This window comes from Amborella trichopoda, chromosome 13, assembly GCF_054954075.1.
Source record: "Amborella trichopoda isolate Santa Cruz 75 chromosome 13, AtrichopodaSantaCruz75HAP2 v2.0, whole genome shotgun sequence".
NCBI lineage: Eukaryota > Viridiplantae > Streptophyta > Magnoliopsida > Amborellales > Amborellaceae > Amborella > Amborella trichopoda.
Window position 1 is genome coordinate 125610 of NC_142348.1, and position 15549 is coordinate 141158.

At 36.7% G+C, this 15549-nt stretch overlaps 1 long non-coding RNA gene across 15 annotated transcripts in view; it reads left to right on the top strand.

Annotated features, from left to right (window-relative positions):
* The first annotated feature begins 10935 nt into the window (after positions 1-10935).
* The window catches only part of LOC105420908 (uncharacterized), a 40756-nt gene continuing 36142 nt past the window's right edge, over positions 10936-15549 (top strand). For 2 of the 15 annotated variants that reach the window (XR_016047776.1, XR_016047775.1), the window contains exons 1-2: positions 11003-11369; positions 11936-12079. This is a non-coding gene — a long non-coding RNA (uncharacterized LOC105420908). Of the gene's footprint in view, positions 11370-11640; positions 11656-11935; positions 12080-15549 lie in introns of those variants that run through there. The other 13 variants (XR_016047766.1, XR_016047763.1, XR_016047786.1 and 10 more) reach the window with 12 other exon arrangements.

The following is a 15549-nucleotide window of genomic DNA, read 5'->3' on the forward strand; positions in this document are numbered from 1 at the left end:
CATTTGATATTCTCTCCTTGTCCAAGAACAAGAAGAGAGAGAGAGAGACTGTAGATTTTGTAAAGAGAAGGAAGCTTGAGCGCAATTTCACGTCTAGGAAGTAACCAACAAAATTGGTGCCATTATTAAAATAACTGCATAAGTGAAAAATCCTATGCTAACAACAATAGAGAGAAGATTGGTCTCCTGGCAAACAGAGCATTTTACAAGATGAGAGAGACTTTATGGAAAGGAAGGACTTGAAAGAAGCCATACTCTCTGCCTCTATTGCAAGAGATCATACTACCTCTTCTGTCTCTCTAGAAAAAAAGCATACTTCAAAAGTTACAGGGAAGAAGTTTTTTTTTATAAAAAATGAAATACGGATATATATATATATATATTTATTTATTTATTTAAATATGATTTTTTGAAGATTTTTTGAAAAAACTCGGCATTCTTAAAAGATTTAAAAAATCAGAGATTTTTTAAAACTCGTGCTTTAGATGACGACTTGCTAGCTTGGGGGTTGAAGTTTTGGCCTTGTAGGTTAGGGGTAAAGGAAATTGGGGTTTCTAATTTTTTATGATCAATATTAAAGCATCCAGGAATTGGGTTAATTTTTTATGATTAATTTTGTATGATCAATAATAGAGCATCCAAGAGGAGGAGAGAAAACTGAGGGCTTTAGAGAGAAATTGCGTGAGAGCCAAGAAAAGAGTTAAAAATATTAATATATTTTTTAATAATGTAGTGGGACTCAGCTCGTATCGGCTCGGCTCAGCCAATAATGACAAATATCGGCTCGGCTCAGCCAATAATGACAAATATCGGCTCGGCTCGGCTAAATTCGGTTTGTTGTTGATCCCCTTAGGCTAGAGGAATATCTAAATAACTGATTAAAGCTCAGTTCGTGAAATTGGGGAATGCTTTGCGTATTATAGTCTCTGGTGGTATTTGCCATTATAAGTAATCTTGTAACCATTAATCATCATTTCCTCTTATTCTTTCCATCCTACTATGTATGTGATTAAAGCACCTATTCATTGTACATTCTCTTATATCTATATTTTTTTCATCACTTTTATCCCATTATTCCCCTCTCCTTATCCCCAGCAGCTAGAGCAAAACTATATCCATATTCCTAATATTACTTTGTAATTGTGCAAGAGCCCCTCTCTCTCTTTCTCTCTCTCCCCCTACATGCCGACACACACGTGCACGTGCACATTTGCACAAACAAAATGAAAAATAACTATTGCTACCCATGAAAGAAGTATTAAGCACATTTACATGTAGAACATTTGTTTATGGGCTTTTCAGTTAAGCATATATAAAACAATAAAAAGTATACAAAGAGACTGTTTACTCTTTGTACAAGGAGGTCACAATTATTCGTGTCCCTTAGATTTCAAATTGGATGGTTGTAGGAGTGTCATTAGATAAACTCAAAGTTTGAAAAAAAAATTCTCGGACTTTGTGACCCACTCTAAGGCAACAAATTTGACATCCAATGAGTAAAAATAATTGTGACCTCCTTATACAAAAAGTAAATGGTCTTTTTGTATACAATCCCGAGAACATTTGCTCCTTGCGTGATCAATAAGGTCTGTTGATATCAATTTACAATTTGACTTGGGCATAGGTGTCTCCTATTTTGTCTAAATATGCATAGGAATTTTCAAATTTTGTGTTTTTCATATTACCGAAGTGTTTTTCAAATTTTCATATTTTGTCTAAATATGCAAGAGATAATATTACCGAAGTGTTTTTCAAATTTTCATATTACCGAAGTATTTTTCAAATTTTCAAATTTTCAAAATTTCATATTTTGTCTAAATATGCAAGAGATCATATTACCGAAATGTTTTTCATACAAACATGAAGTACATATATATATTTTTTTTGTTAAAAAATATGATTTTTTGAAGATCTATTGAAAAAATTCAGGGTTCTTAAAGGATTTCAAAACTCAGAGATTTTTTAAAAACTCGTGTTTTAAACGACGACTTGCGAGCTTGGGGGTTCAAGTTTTGGCCTTGTAGGTTCGGGTTTAAGGAAATTGGGGTTTTAAATTTTTTATGATCAATAATAGAGCATCCAGGAGGAGGAGATTGAAACTGAGGGTTTTATAGAGAGAAAGAGCCAAGAAAAGAGTTAAAAGTTTGAGCTTACCTAAGAAAATTTATTTTTATAATATCTAAATAGTTTCCTATATTTTTATTGATAGCTTTTGATGCTAAATATTAATATATTTTTTCTTCTAATTTTTACAGAATTTTTAGAAATGCTTTTTGGTTTTTATAGGGCTAGTTTGGGCTTAAATATAATGGGGTTAGTTTTACTCAACTTGTATCGGCTCGATGCAGCCAAAGATGATAAATATCGGCTCGGCTCGGCTAAATTCGGCTAAAATCAGCTCATATCGGCTACATTCAGCTCGGCTCGGCTATGTTAGGCTCAGCTCGGCTAGATTCGGCTCGGCTCAGCCGACTGTACGTAAATTTGTAAAGGAATTGAGCAGAGCCGAATATATAAAGCCGAGCCGAGCCGATACCAGCTGAGCCGAGCTGATATCAACCGAACCGAGCCGATATCAGCTGAGCCGAGCCGATATCAGCCGAGCCGCAACGACCAAGCTAGCCAGTTCGTCCACAACCTCCGTTAATATTAAAAAAAAAAAATAGAGGGGGCTAAACCAATCACGTTCACCTGTTTTTTCCGCTCTGCGTCCCTGTGTAAAGTGGAAGATTTGTGTAAAGTGGAAGATTAGTTTGAGGATTGGGATTTTGAGAAACTTCTTCAGTTTTATGTGTCATGAGAAAATGATTGTGGTTTGTTTCTAGACCACTATGATAACAAATAAATGGAATGGCAGCTGCTTCAATTGTTGAGACAAAGAGTACATTTGTACCAGTTAGAGAGAGAAAGATTTGCATTCTTTCAAAGAGAGAGAGAGAACATAAAGAGATTGCAAAAAAACACATTGAAGAAGGAACAAGTGGAAAAGGAAAAGATGCGGTAGTTCTCTTTCTAACTGATCATCGATTAAGAGGATAAGGGGTTTGCATTCCTTTGCCTACATCTGTGTAACTCTGATATGCAAGAGAGAGAGGGAAATGCCTGCCCAGAAAAGAAAGGAGCAAAAGGGCATATGCTAGCATCCTGACCTCCACCACTTCCTTGGGCTCACTCTTTAATAAAGGTGTATCTGATGCGAGAGGAATTTGAGTTGCTTGACCTCTTGTTTTCATTTCTTTCTGGTTCTTAATAAAGTTTTTGCTTTTAGATAAATACAACCACAAGAATTAGACTGAAAGATATCCATCATAAAATTGCTTTTAGATAAATACAACCACAAGAATTAGGACGAAAGAAATCCATCACAAAATTACATAAATAGAGCACACAATGCAGTGGACAACAAAAGCAACCCTAGACAAAACCAAACTAAAGTTTGGTAATTTGGATACAATTTATGAAGAAACTGTTGATGCCCCAAGTAGTTTAGCTGGAAATATGCAGTATATCACATTGCAAATAGAGGGGGACAACCAGAGATTGCCACTTCCTGTGCATTGGTTCTTGAGTCCTTTGGCAACTGTCGATGCCACTGAGAGAATAGATTTTGCCAGGAGTGGGCATTTCTTTCTGTTGGGTCTTGAAGCTATGTCTGCATTATGCTCTGAAAATCCAAGTTCACCAGTTTTACATGTTCCTTTGGTTTGGAAATTACATGCACTGTCCATGGTTTTCCTCAAAAGAAATGACATTCTTGAAGAGAAGAAAACCAGAGATACCTTCAAAACTTTACACGACATGTATGGGCAAGTAGTTTTATAGAGTCAATCTTGGTCGGTACCCATGTCCTAAAAAAATTGATTTCTCACTAAAAGTTCAATCAACCCTAGCCAGGGGTCATGAAATCGTAGTAGAGAAGTGAGGATATTGTTATTTGATGGAGCTTCTTATGGTGTCTTTATTGTGTTGTGGCAACCTTGTGAATAATGAGTACATAAGTATGTTTAAGTTGGTATGTAGCTATATATGTAGCTATATGCTTTCTATTTCATTTTAGGTGCACATTAAGAAATAACCAACATCGTATGACGTTGCTTGTAGACATGAATTTTGTTTTGGTCATTTATGACTTGCTTGTTAGATTTATTCATAAACTGATGAGCAATTGGTAAGCTGGATAATAGCTTTTAGTTTAGTTGGAATTCTTATTTTCTCTTCCCAATTCTATCTTGATAAATATTGAATTTCTCATTCAGCCCATTCGATCATTGGATCAGGAGGCATTTTATTTTGATTTTTCATATGCATGATGAAATTATGCGTCTCATGAGTTTGGCAGTATTTAATTTGGTCATAGAATATGTGAGTAGTTGAATGGATTAGATGAATGAAAGGTTCAGTTTTTAGACATGTCGTGGTGTGTGGCTCTACCACTGTATGCGATTAATGTGTTGTTGCTTCTGACATACTAGTAGACAATCTGATGAGCCTCACCAAGCATGTGTCCTTTTTTGGTGTCAAACATGGAGGCATTTTCCAGTTCACATCTTGAAATTTCAGACATGAACACCTATGGTTTGACATGTTTGCCCCCATTAGTTTTGACATGGGTCTAGACGTTGAACAACCATATTCATATATAGGAAGCATGTATTTGCTTTTTTATGTTAATTTTTCTTATTTATTTGTTACTTTAATTATGTATAGAGAACTTAGTACCCAACAACTACAAGATGTTGAAGCTTAGTAGTGTACAAACATGTCGTGCTTGATACCCTATTTTTTGGGGGTCTTGTTAGACGCCATTTGTCCATGTCCTCGTGTAGGCTGCGACTGATTGGTCATTTGGTTCTTTTTCTCTAGTCTGATAATCGGAACATGTATATTGCTCCACTCTATGGGGTTAACTTCGTATTGATTTAAACTTTCGAGGGTTTGAACAAGCATTTTATGATTTTTCTTGTGTAGTATCAGAGAAACGTTTCTCTTTCCACTTCAAAACCCTAAGAGCAATGCAAACTCCATCTAACTACCCAAAAAAAAGTTACAAACTTGATCGTCTTCTCTCTTTCTCTCTGATTTTGTTGGGTTATCCTAATAGCAATCAAAACCCTGTCCTCTTTGATGAGGGTCATAAGATCTCAGACCAAGGCTCCTTTGAACGCTCTCTACTTGTCTCGAGTGCATGTGCGTGCAATCATAAAGCCTCAAGAATGCTCTCTTGCACACAAACAACTTGAGAGTCCTAAGCCACTCATTGGTTTAACTTTGATAAGGTGACCTTGGATTCTAAATCTAGCTGAGTGGATTGCTCCGATACCTAATTCAACCTCATAGAATGCTAATTTTTCTTTTAATTATTTTTCAAATTTTTTCAAAATGTGTTATTGTGGTTAATTTTTAGGAGTTTTTGTAGATTTTTCGAAAATTTTGTTTAACATAAAAATGAATTTTAAATAATTATTTTTAAGAAATGACAAATAAGGACAAACCTGAGCAACCCACACATGACACCCAAATGGCCAATGGGTGTCCCCTCTATGGGAACTATATCATAATTATTTATTATTTAATGAGGTTTTTAGTTGTGGAGCTTGATCTCAAGCCAGTTGTGTTTTTTTTTTTTTTACAATGTTCTATAATTTTATAGCTTCAAAGAAAGTTACAACAATTCTTAACCAAAGGAATGTTTATTAGGTATTCAAGCTAAGGGGCCGATGGGCCGAATGTCAGTTATCCCAAAGATTGAATGTTTCTTAGGTATTAAAGCTATGTAAGTAGAGTTTATCGCCCTACTCAAAGAGCCTTATTCAGAAACTCATTAACCATCGTCAGCAATTCAAATTTAGTCAAATCCCAAAATCTTCGGAAAAATGTTAAAGGAAACCCATCCGGACCTGGAGCCTTATCTCCTGAAAGTGCAAAGACTACCCTCCTAACCTCTACCTCTGTAGCCCAATTTTACAAAGAAGTAGCTTCCTCAACTGATAAACTCTAAAATTGCAAGCCAGAAAATCTAGAGATAAAAGCCAATTCTTTAGAATACAGTCTCTGAAAATGGCTAACGAATTTCAGTGCCTAGGCTGACCTAACCTGCACATCCACACCTTCAAATTGAATTCCTGATATATTGTTCTGCCTTCTCCTCGCATTAGCTATAGCATGAAAAATTTTCGTGTTCAAATCCCCCTCTTTAAGCAACCTAACTCTTGATCTCCGCATCCAATATATCTCTTCTGACCTTAAAATCTCATGAAGCGAATTCATAAGGCTCATTTTCACTTCTTTTAATTGAACATATGAACTTCCCCCATTGTAAACAACCATCTCTATCAGATCTGAACTCATCTGCACTTCCCCAATTTTTTTTTTATATGGAATCTCGTCTCTTTTTTCCACTAAATAAGTTTGTGCTTATTGTTCACCAACCTTTTAGGAATTTGAAATCCATACTACCCTGGGCAGATTGAATTTTTCCAAGCATTTTAGATAAGCTCTATCACGTCTGCTTCTTCTGACCATACCAAGTCCAACCGAAAAGGCTTAGGACCCGTCATCACATTATCAATTTGCAAACAAATAGCAATGTGATCAGAAGATAACTTAGTAAGTGCATTAACCTTTTCCAATGGGAACTTCAACTCTCAATCATCCAAAATCAATAACCGATGAATCTTACATTGAATCAGATTATCTACACTGTTATTTGACCATGTGTAATGTACTCCATTAATAGGAAGATCTTCAAGATAGTGCCGCATAATAAAATGATTCAAAATACGCATGGAATGGTTCAAAGATGAATTACATTATATTTCCACTTACCATCTAATCATATTAAAGTCTCCACAGATACAAAAAGGAAATTAAAATCCAAAATGATAGTAGAAATTTCATTCAGAAAATCCTCTTTCAAAGCATAAGAGTTTGGTCCATAGACATTGAAACAAATCCATTTAAAGCTATCATTTAACCTCTTTCCCCCACCACAGACCCTAAGAGCTTAGTGCTCGTCAGGTCCCACACAGACCACAAACCACTAGAAAAACCTAGATCGATACCCACAAAATCTACTAGTCCCCCACCCCAAACATCCCTAACTAAAATAACTGAGGGAGAAGGTAGCTTTGTCGCTTGAAAAAGCAAAACATCTGATCTATGAGACCTAACCAACATTAAAACTTCACGCTTCTGCTTAACCTCCCCCAAGCCTCAAATATTCCAACTAATGAGATTCATTAAAACAAGATGAGGATTCATTTCTAACTTCCGGCCCCTCAGTAGAATCAGTTGCCTGTCTCAAGGTCATGTAGTGCTTCAGCCATTTTTCACTTGAGCAATGAACCTTGAGTATCCCAAAAGAAAATGTGCACTGGTGTCTATAAATACATATTGAGATCCATCCTAAACATTCCTAATGTTCTCTTTCAAACAACTTTATGCCTTGTTAGCATTCCCTGTTTACTTTATGAAATGAGATCTCCATAATAGCGGTGATTTCTTTGAACTCCCACTTTGATTTAGTAAGAATGGTTTAAAACAAGGACTAGGGTCAGTCTCGTGCTTGAGTCTCGAAACTTGGACTCTGCCAAGTTTGGCAGAGACTCGATTGAGTGAAACTAATGGGAACTAGCGAGACTCGGTTGTTTCCTATAGTTTTCATTCGGACTCTGTTGTCTAAGTAACTCAGGCAAGCTAGGGTAGGTGCGAGTTAGTTCAAGTGGAAGGCTCAAGAATGGCAAGTGGTAGGCCCAAAAGTACATGGTTTGAGCTAGTGAGAAAAGATATGGTGACTTATAGCCTCATTGAGGGTATGGCTCTTGATGAAGCGAAATGGCGGATCAGGATTCCAGTAGCTGACCCCAAATAGTTGGGAAAAGGCTCTGATGGTGATGATTCCTAAATCGTAAATCTTTTTTTTTTTTTCTTGTTCTTTCTTTATTTTGGATTTTATTAAGCTACTTGTTTTGAATGCATCCTTTCTACCTGCTTTCCATTATGCTTCCCCTCGACCATTGATTCAAAAAGTTGTCTGCCCCGTGCCTAGGCAGGCTAGGTGGCCTGGGCGATTGACCGTTGATTCAAAAAGTAGTCCACCTAGTGCCTGCTTAGGCTAGGGGGCCTGGGCGCATCGTCCAAGCCTGAGTGGACCGATTAAGTGGGTGTCCTTGGGCGCCCGCCTAGTACCTTGCCTAGGCAGATGGCCAGGGTACCTAGGTGGGTGCCCAGGGGACTGTGTCTGCTTAGGTGTAAAAATACCCATCAGGTGGGGTATTTTTTTTTTGTTTGGATAATAAAAAATGCATATTCATGCTTGCGAATTAAGACTTAAAACATGATTACTGGATACCCCTTGCCCCTTTAACCTGGGCGGGCATTTTTTGGAACATTGCCCTCGATTCTTATAGCCCTAGTGTTGGAGTTTGGATCATGGTTCATTATTATATTGCATCCTTACCGTTGTTGCTATTTATGTGTTATTAAAACAAAAAATTTCCCTTTTTTGTGTTTCTTTATGCTTTGTTCTCGTAGTTTCTCAATAATAGAACTTCATTCATGCATGTAAACTTAGTCATTTGGAGTCTTACTTGCAGCATGTTATGAGTAGGTGGATTGCGAGCAAGATGTTTTATGTTTTGCACGTGGCCTTGTGTTTGCACATGTGATTGCATGAGAGTTCCTTTTGGTTTGTTGCTTTTTTTTAATATATGTCGGGTTGCCTACTATCAATGTTCAAAAATGCAGATTTGGCCGCTTAGCCGGTTTGGGTGCCTGGCCGCCTAGGGGCCCATGCTCTCACCCAGAGACAGGGTGTCCTCACCATTAAGACTTAAATGAATAAGTAAATATATAAGACCTTAGTTTCACTTTCACATAAGATTTAAGTCATTAAGAAATCACATAATCATTTATTTATAAAATAAAGTAAAACAAAAATAATATAATATCAAAACATGACACATTGTACAAAAAATGAATCAATTATTCATAAAAGAATAGAATATATGCTCAATTTCATTGTCCAAATGAGAAAAATTCAATTAATCACAAAAAAGCAATCTTTTAACTACAAACATGTAAATATAGCGTAAAAGAAAAAAAAAAAGTAAAGGAAAAAACATATGATTCGTAACATAATATGTTGTAATCAAATAAAATCAAAACCCTCTTTAAAATATGATAATACTTTAAAAATATCAAAATCAACTATTAGAAGCTCCAAATCCACCCACGAACTATTGCCTTTGTTTTGGGAAGAAATAAAAAAAATAAAAAATTTATCGATCTTTCGATAAATCACAAAAGAGTGGTTTTTGGGGGTTTTCTCATCCTAAAGGCCACGGTTTTTGTTTTAGGGGTTAGAATACCTCCCAAAACCCTCCCTCCTTTTTAAGGGGCGGAAATTACATTTTTTGACCCTACCCAAGGTTTTTTTTCCGTCCGTCCGCAAAGTGTCACGGGAGGCACCTAGGCGGGCGCCCAAACGGTAGTGCCTAGGCGGTGCCTTCCCCGCCTAGGTGGGCGCCCGGAGATAGGGCGCATAATGACCCCGCCCAAACAACCTAGGCATTTTTTGAATTTTTTCGCCTAGTTAGCAGCCTAGGCGGTAGGGCGGCCGAATTTTTGAACACTGCCTACTATGTAGCTGTATAACTTAAAAGAAACTGTATTTTTTTTGGTGTTTTAACATTTTTGGAATTGACTTTAACATATGGATGGTTGTGGAAAATCGAATGTTATTACTCCCAGTTTTTTCCTGTGTGTATGTGTGCATGTGTTTTTTTTCATGAACTTCTTCAGTTTTTTTTTTTAGAACTTCGTGGCTGTCACTCGTGCCAGCTTGTGTGTGGTGTTGACAACCTGCTTTTTGCTTAGTGATTCGACACCTCACTTTTTTGGCTTAGTAGTTTAGACAACTTGAGGAAAATACAGAACAAATAGACAAACTTGTTCAGATGCTCATGTTACTTTGATTACATATTCTTGGGACCTAAGTGCTAATATACTGGTCACCTTCTGATATTGGTTGGAATTCACTTTCTTTTCTGCTTCAGAATACATATAGTAATCAATAAAAAAAATTCATATACAAAATCACTGATTGTATAGCATTAATGGGTACTGTTACTCTACAAATGGAAAAACAATAACATGTCAAACTTTCAGATGCAAATGCTGACATCTGCGGTGTGCATTCCACAATTCAAAGGCTGTTAAAATTTTCAACGCACTTTGAATGGAGGAATGATGCACCCCAGCCATGCGATTTCACATCTGAAGGTTTGGGGTGTAGTTAATTCTCCAACCAAAAAGTAACTGCACTCATTGTATCTGATCCCATTTTAAATTATTTTTTATTCTTGATTTGCGAAGGATTTGATTCTTTGCTACTGAAAATGTGACACATAATGTTTCTTCAAGATTATTTCACCTGAACATATTTATATGCAAATTTGATTTGATATGATAAAAATAAAATAACGAACTCTAATGCTGTCACAGGTCCGGCAGTATAATCAGGCAATGCAACCTGATTTAAATTGTGACATGGGAAATGTGCACAAGAGTGAAATTTGAGAGAACATCGGAAAGAAAGATAAGATACAATTTCTTATCAATACAGTAAGTACGAGGTCCCTTTTGTGACAACTGTCCAAGAAGATGGGCATTATGGTCATGTGATATGTTTTTTCTGCCTGGTATTTATTTTGTGTTTACTTTTCATGACCTGCTTTTTTTTCTTTATTTTTTTCCCTTTTTTTTTTTGTTCCTTTGCTTGCTCAAGTATTCAAATCTTTCGTGTTGTTTTCTTGTCTTCTTTTTTTTATTATAGTAATCTGAATTGTTTTCGTGGAGCTATTTCGTTAGTGGGAAACATTAGCTACAGAAATTAGAAATTAGAAATTAGACTAGATGGTTATAGGTGTTTAATATGAAAGGGAAACTTCAGTTGATTAGTTGGCATTTACTAAAAAGTGAGAATGCTTTAGGGTGTCTCTGTATTCATGAACTGGCAGAGCTGGGCAGTCCTCTAAAGTTATGTGGAAATGATGAGTCACCCATTTTTTTAAAACTCGTTGGGAGTCCCCAGGCTTCCAAGTCGCGAGCTTTCCAAGCCATCTCGATGAGGTATAAAGCACAGCTTTAAATGACCTGGTGTCTCTGCAAACTATGATAGAGTCCTATACAAACATTGTCAGAAATCCATAAACTTTGTCAGCAAGAAAAGTGTGGTGGCTCCATAGCTATTTGAGGAAATTTTTTAAGTAGGTTACCAAGGTCAGGATCTCTTTCCACCCTCTTGAAGTGGAAGCCATGAGAACACTGATACTATTGCAAAGGATGGAGTTGACAAGTATTCTCTAATGGTATCTCATTTTCACTGTTACAGTATTTATCTATTAAATTTTGTGAAGGAGATGTAATTGTACATCCATTTTTTAATCTAATAAAACTCTGTTAAGTTTCTAAAAATGAACAAGAAAACAGGAACATAATAAAGAAACACATTATTCAAGAGGTTGAAAGGATAGAGTATAAGTTGGTCTTTGAAGAGCCAACTATAGATAATTCGGGTGGGTAAATAGCGTTTTGAATGCCCTTTTCAGTTTGATCCTTTCCCCTTCTTATTTATCTGGTGTGGGTAAAGTAAAGGTGATGGATTTCCCATTTCTTTTGTAATGTTTGCGCATTTACTTGATACTTGGTTATTCATGCTTAAGAAATATTTTTCTTTTCGAAGTCCAATTGCATATAAACATTTGGTATCTGGACAGTCTTATTGAAATAACTTTGCAAAGTTCTTTATTTGGTAGTGTTTTTTTCTCTAATACTTATCAAAGAAAGTGATTTGTTCGTAATGCCCACTTGAAAACCAAGTTTTTCTCTTTTCTAACATAACGAGTAATAAAAGTTGAGAAATTGAAATTGGCAGCTTCTTCATTTGAAAGAATCTAAATAAGCCGTTTATGGTGCTCTTGATGCTTGGGTTGCATGGGAAAACAAGTTCCCCATAGTTTCGCTGATGAGAGCACTGGCTATTCTTGAGAAGGAGCAACAATGGCACCGAATTATTCAAGTACACCCTCATTCTTAATTCTTTATATCTATGCCATAAATTTTCTTTGTAAATGTTCTCGGTTCGTTTTGATTCACCATCTAGTGAGACAACGATGCAAGATATATATCTGTTCATTCAGGTTTCTAATGGTAATTCCTGATGGTCTGCTCTCCATCATAATTTGGTACACATTGCAACCGTTGCATGTCTAAATATTGAGAAGAGTGTGGTTTCTATTAGTAAATGGTGTCCGTTTTGTACACTTATTGTCAAAACATCAAGATGTTGCTACAAGTGGAAGGTTCGGATAACTAAGGTAACTAATAAAAAAGTCTCCCACAAATAATGGGAAAAGGCAGCCTACATGTCAGGTGGTCAAGTACAAATATACATATATTAAAAGAAATAGCTATGTGAAATTCTAGGGAGTAAAATAAAAAATTGTCTTTCTTTCATTAGTATATCTAAATTCCACTTACAAGTGCCATATAACAATGTTGTAAATAAGAAACAATAACCCTAAATACAACGTAGGATGTTTCTTTTTGCTGCTAAATAAATACAACCCAATCCAAGGGCTGAATACAAACTTTTACTGTGAATTCTAATACAGATAATGTTCCTGAAAATTAATAGTAATAATTGCTATAAAATAAACCAAGAATAGCCGGGAAAACTTACTCGACTTTGCCAAGGTTTACCCCTTAGCAATTGATGCACCCCATATCTGATTACCTGACTGATTGTGCCCTCTGATCGTCTTGGCCTTACTGAATTCTTTGAGTCAGCAAACTCTGTAGGCAGTACCCTTTACAAATCTAGGGCTTGAGAGCACAAAATAAGAATAGGGTTTTCTCTAGACCCTTTCAAGGCCTTTCTAGGGCAACGCCACAACTGGCACCTCGCTTGGTCAATTAGGGTTGGGCGTGTAGGCATGCCTAATATGGTTGTTAATCATCTTGGCCAATAGAATTTTAGGTAATCTGTTAGGTGAAAAAGAGAACCAATTATCCCCTATTTCTGTGAACCACATCCACTTCTAGTCAACCTAGGATAAGACCAATCAAAATGCATCCTTCTGGTTTGACTAGGACTTCCATTTCTCTCACAAAAGATTGTAAGAATTCAATGTGAAAACGATTTGGTCAAATTTAACAATTGAAAGAATATTTTACAAACACAAAATATTCTCTATCCCCACAATATAAGGTCATATAATATTTTTCAAATATTTCCACAAGGTTCTCTAGCTAGAAATTATTCTCTAATATCTTGGGGGAGATATCTCAAACAAGTGGGAGACCTCAACCTACATGTGAGGCATCCCAACCTAGCGTCGGGCATTAGCCATGTGGGCCTCACGTCCCACCATTGTGCTTCCCGTATGTTTGAGACCTGGGTGCTTAATTGCCCCCCTCCCCCTCCCCCCTTCCCCAAAAAAAAAACAAAAAAGAAACACAAAAAAAATGTGGGTCCCACTCAAAAAAAAAAAACAAAAGGCCCCAGAGGTTTTAGAAATATGAACACTATCCTTTATAGGGTTTTTTACATCTGAAAATTATTATAAAAATTCATAAAATTTCTAAAAACCACAAAAATAATTCTTAACTTGAAACAAAATTCTAGAAGTGGATTGTTAGGGACTCCACCCGACCCAGTACTGTTATCCTCAACTATCTTCTCAAACCAACTCAACAAGACCCATGACCTACAGGCTACAGTCTCATTCCAGGACTCATGATTAACTCATCAAAGCTGGCTAATAAACAGTGAAATCACAGTCCTTAAATGTGGATTCCTTTAAGAGAAAGTCACACACACATATTACTATAGTGCATGGGGAACTCTCTATGCACATTTACACATATCCCTTTATAGGGTATGCAGTTGTCATGTATACATGCCATGTAGAAGTTTGTTGACGATTTAGCTATCACTCTCATAGGTCCACATTTGGACACATGGGACCATGATGCTCTCCTGGCCTGCTAATTATCCTTGGACTATCTCTTCGGCTCCAACAAGAGATGATCCTTTAAAAATCTTCTCCTGTAGTGCCATATACCCAAGGGTTAGGGTTTTGGATATGACGAAGGGCTATAGACTGCCCGACTCTAGGTCAGTCAACCAAGACACACTCTCACTACAATCCGCCATAATTCTTTATTTATATGCTTTCATGGGCTTTAAAGGCCACAAACCCGAACATCTCCCACTTGGCCTTTGAAGGTACTGCAATCACTTCTTCTCACTCTCTGAAGCCCATCCCATGTACATTGTCTGGCAAAAACATCGGCTACCAATCCTTTTGTCAAAGTATATGCTAACATAGCCTTTGTAGGGATATAAGCAACCTCAATCTTTGTTTTTCGAATCTCGTTGCCAATGTGGTAATAATCTGCCTAAAGTTGCCTGGATTTCTTGTGAAAATACGGCTCTTTGGCCGCACAAATCATGCCAAGTTGTCGCAAAAGATCCTTACACATGGGCACTTCATTGCATCAAATCTAAGCTGATTCAAGAACTACAATGAGAGCGCTTCTTTTGCTGCGAGACAACAAGCCATATTGTGACGTCGTAGTCGAGATTGCAACGATGTCCGGTTTCTTTGTGCACCAGGAAACAGTTGCATTGGCAAGTGTGAAGATATAATTGGATGTGGCCTTCATCTCATTTGGATCACCTTGATAGTCCACATTTGAATATCCTTGTATCTATATGTTTAAGCCTCTTACATAAGTGAATGGAAGATTACTAGTTTTATTCAAATATTGCATAACGTTTTTTATTGCCTTCTAGTGCTCCATGCCTGGATTATATTGGAACTTAATCGTGCTCACAGGTAGCCTAAGCGGTGAGGTTTGGACGGGCATGCCTAAGGCAGGCTCCTAGGTGGATCTGCGCGCCACCTAGTGCCACCCCTTGAAAAACATAAAATAAAATAAAAATAAAGGATGTGAATATTGAGCAGTCATTTCTTAGACGAGTGTTTATTGATATCTTTTGGATACTAATTTTTATACTAATTTTGATACAGTACTTTTACAAAAAAACTATGCTCATTTTGTGATTTTTGATGAAGAAATGAGGGAGATTTTTGTGATTTTTTGTACTAATTTTGTAATACCAATTGTCATTTTTGTGTCTTTTTTTTCTCGTAGACACATTAGGCCTCTCTCTCTCTCTCACTTCCACACACAAATAGAACATTGGACATTTCTCTCTCTCACGAATGTACACACTCATGCCATTAAACAAAGATAACGAGCCACTCGCTATATCACATACAAAGATAACGGGCTAGTCGCTCTCTCACGTATAAAGATAACGGGCTAGTCTCTCTCTCACATATGAAAATACATTGAACATCTCTCTTTCAAACTAATTGCTCTCTCTCTCTCTCTCTCCGACATATTGTATATTCTTAAATTTAGGTATCTTTCATTAATGAAATTGTTAAGACTATGACACTGCTTTAGGATCAAGTT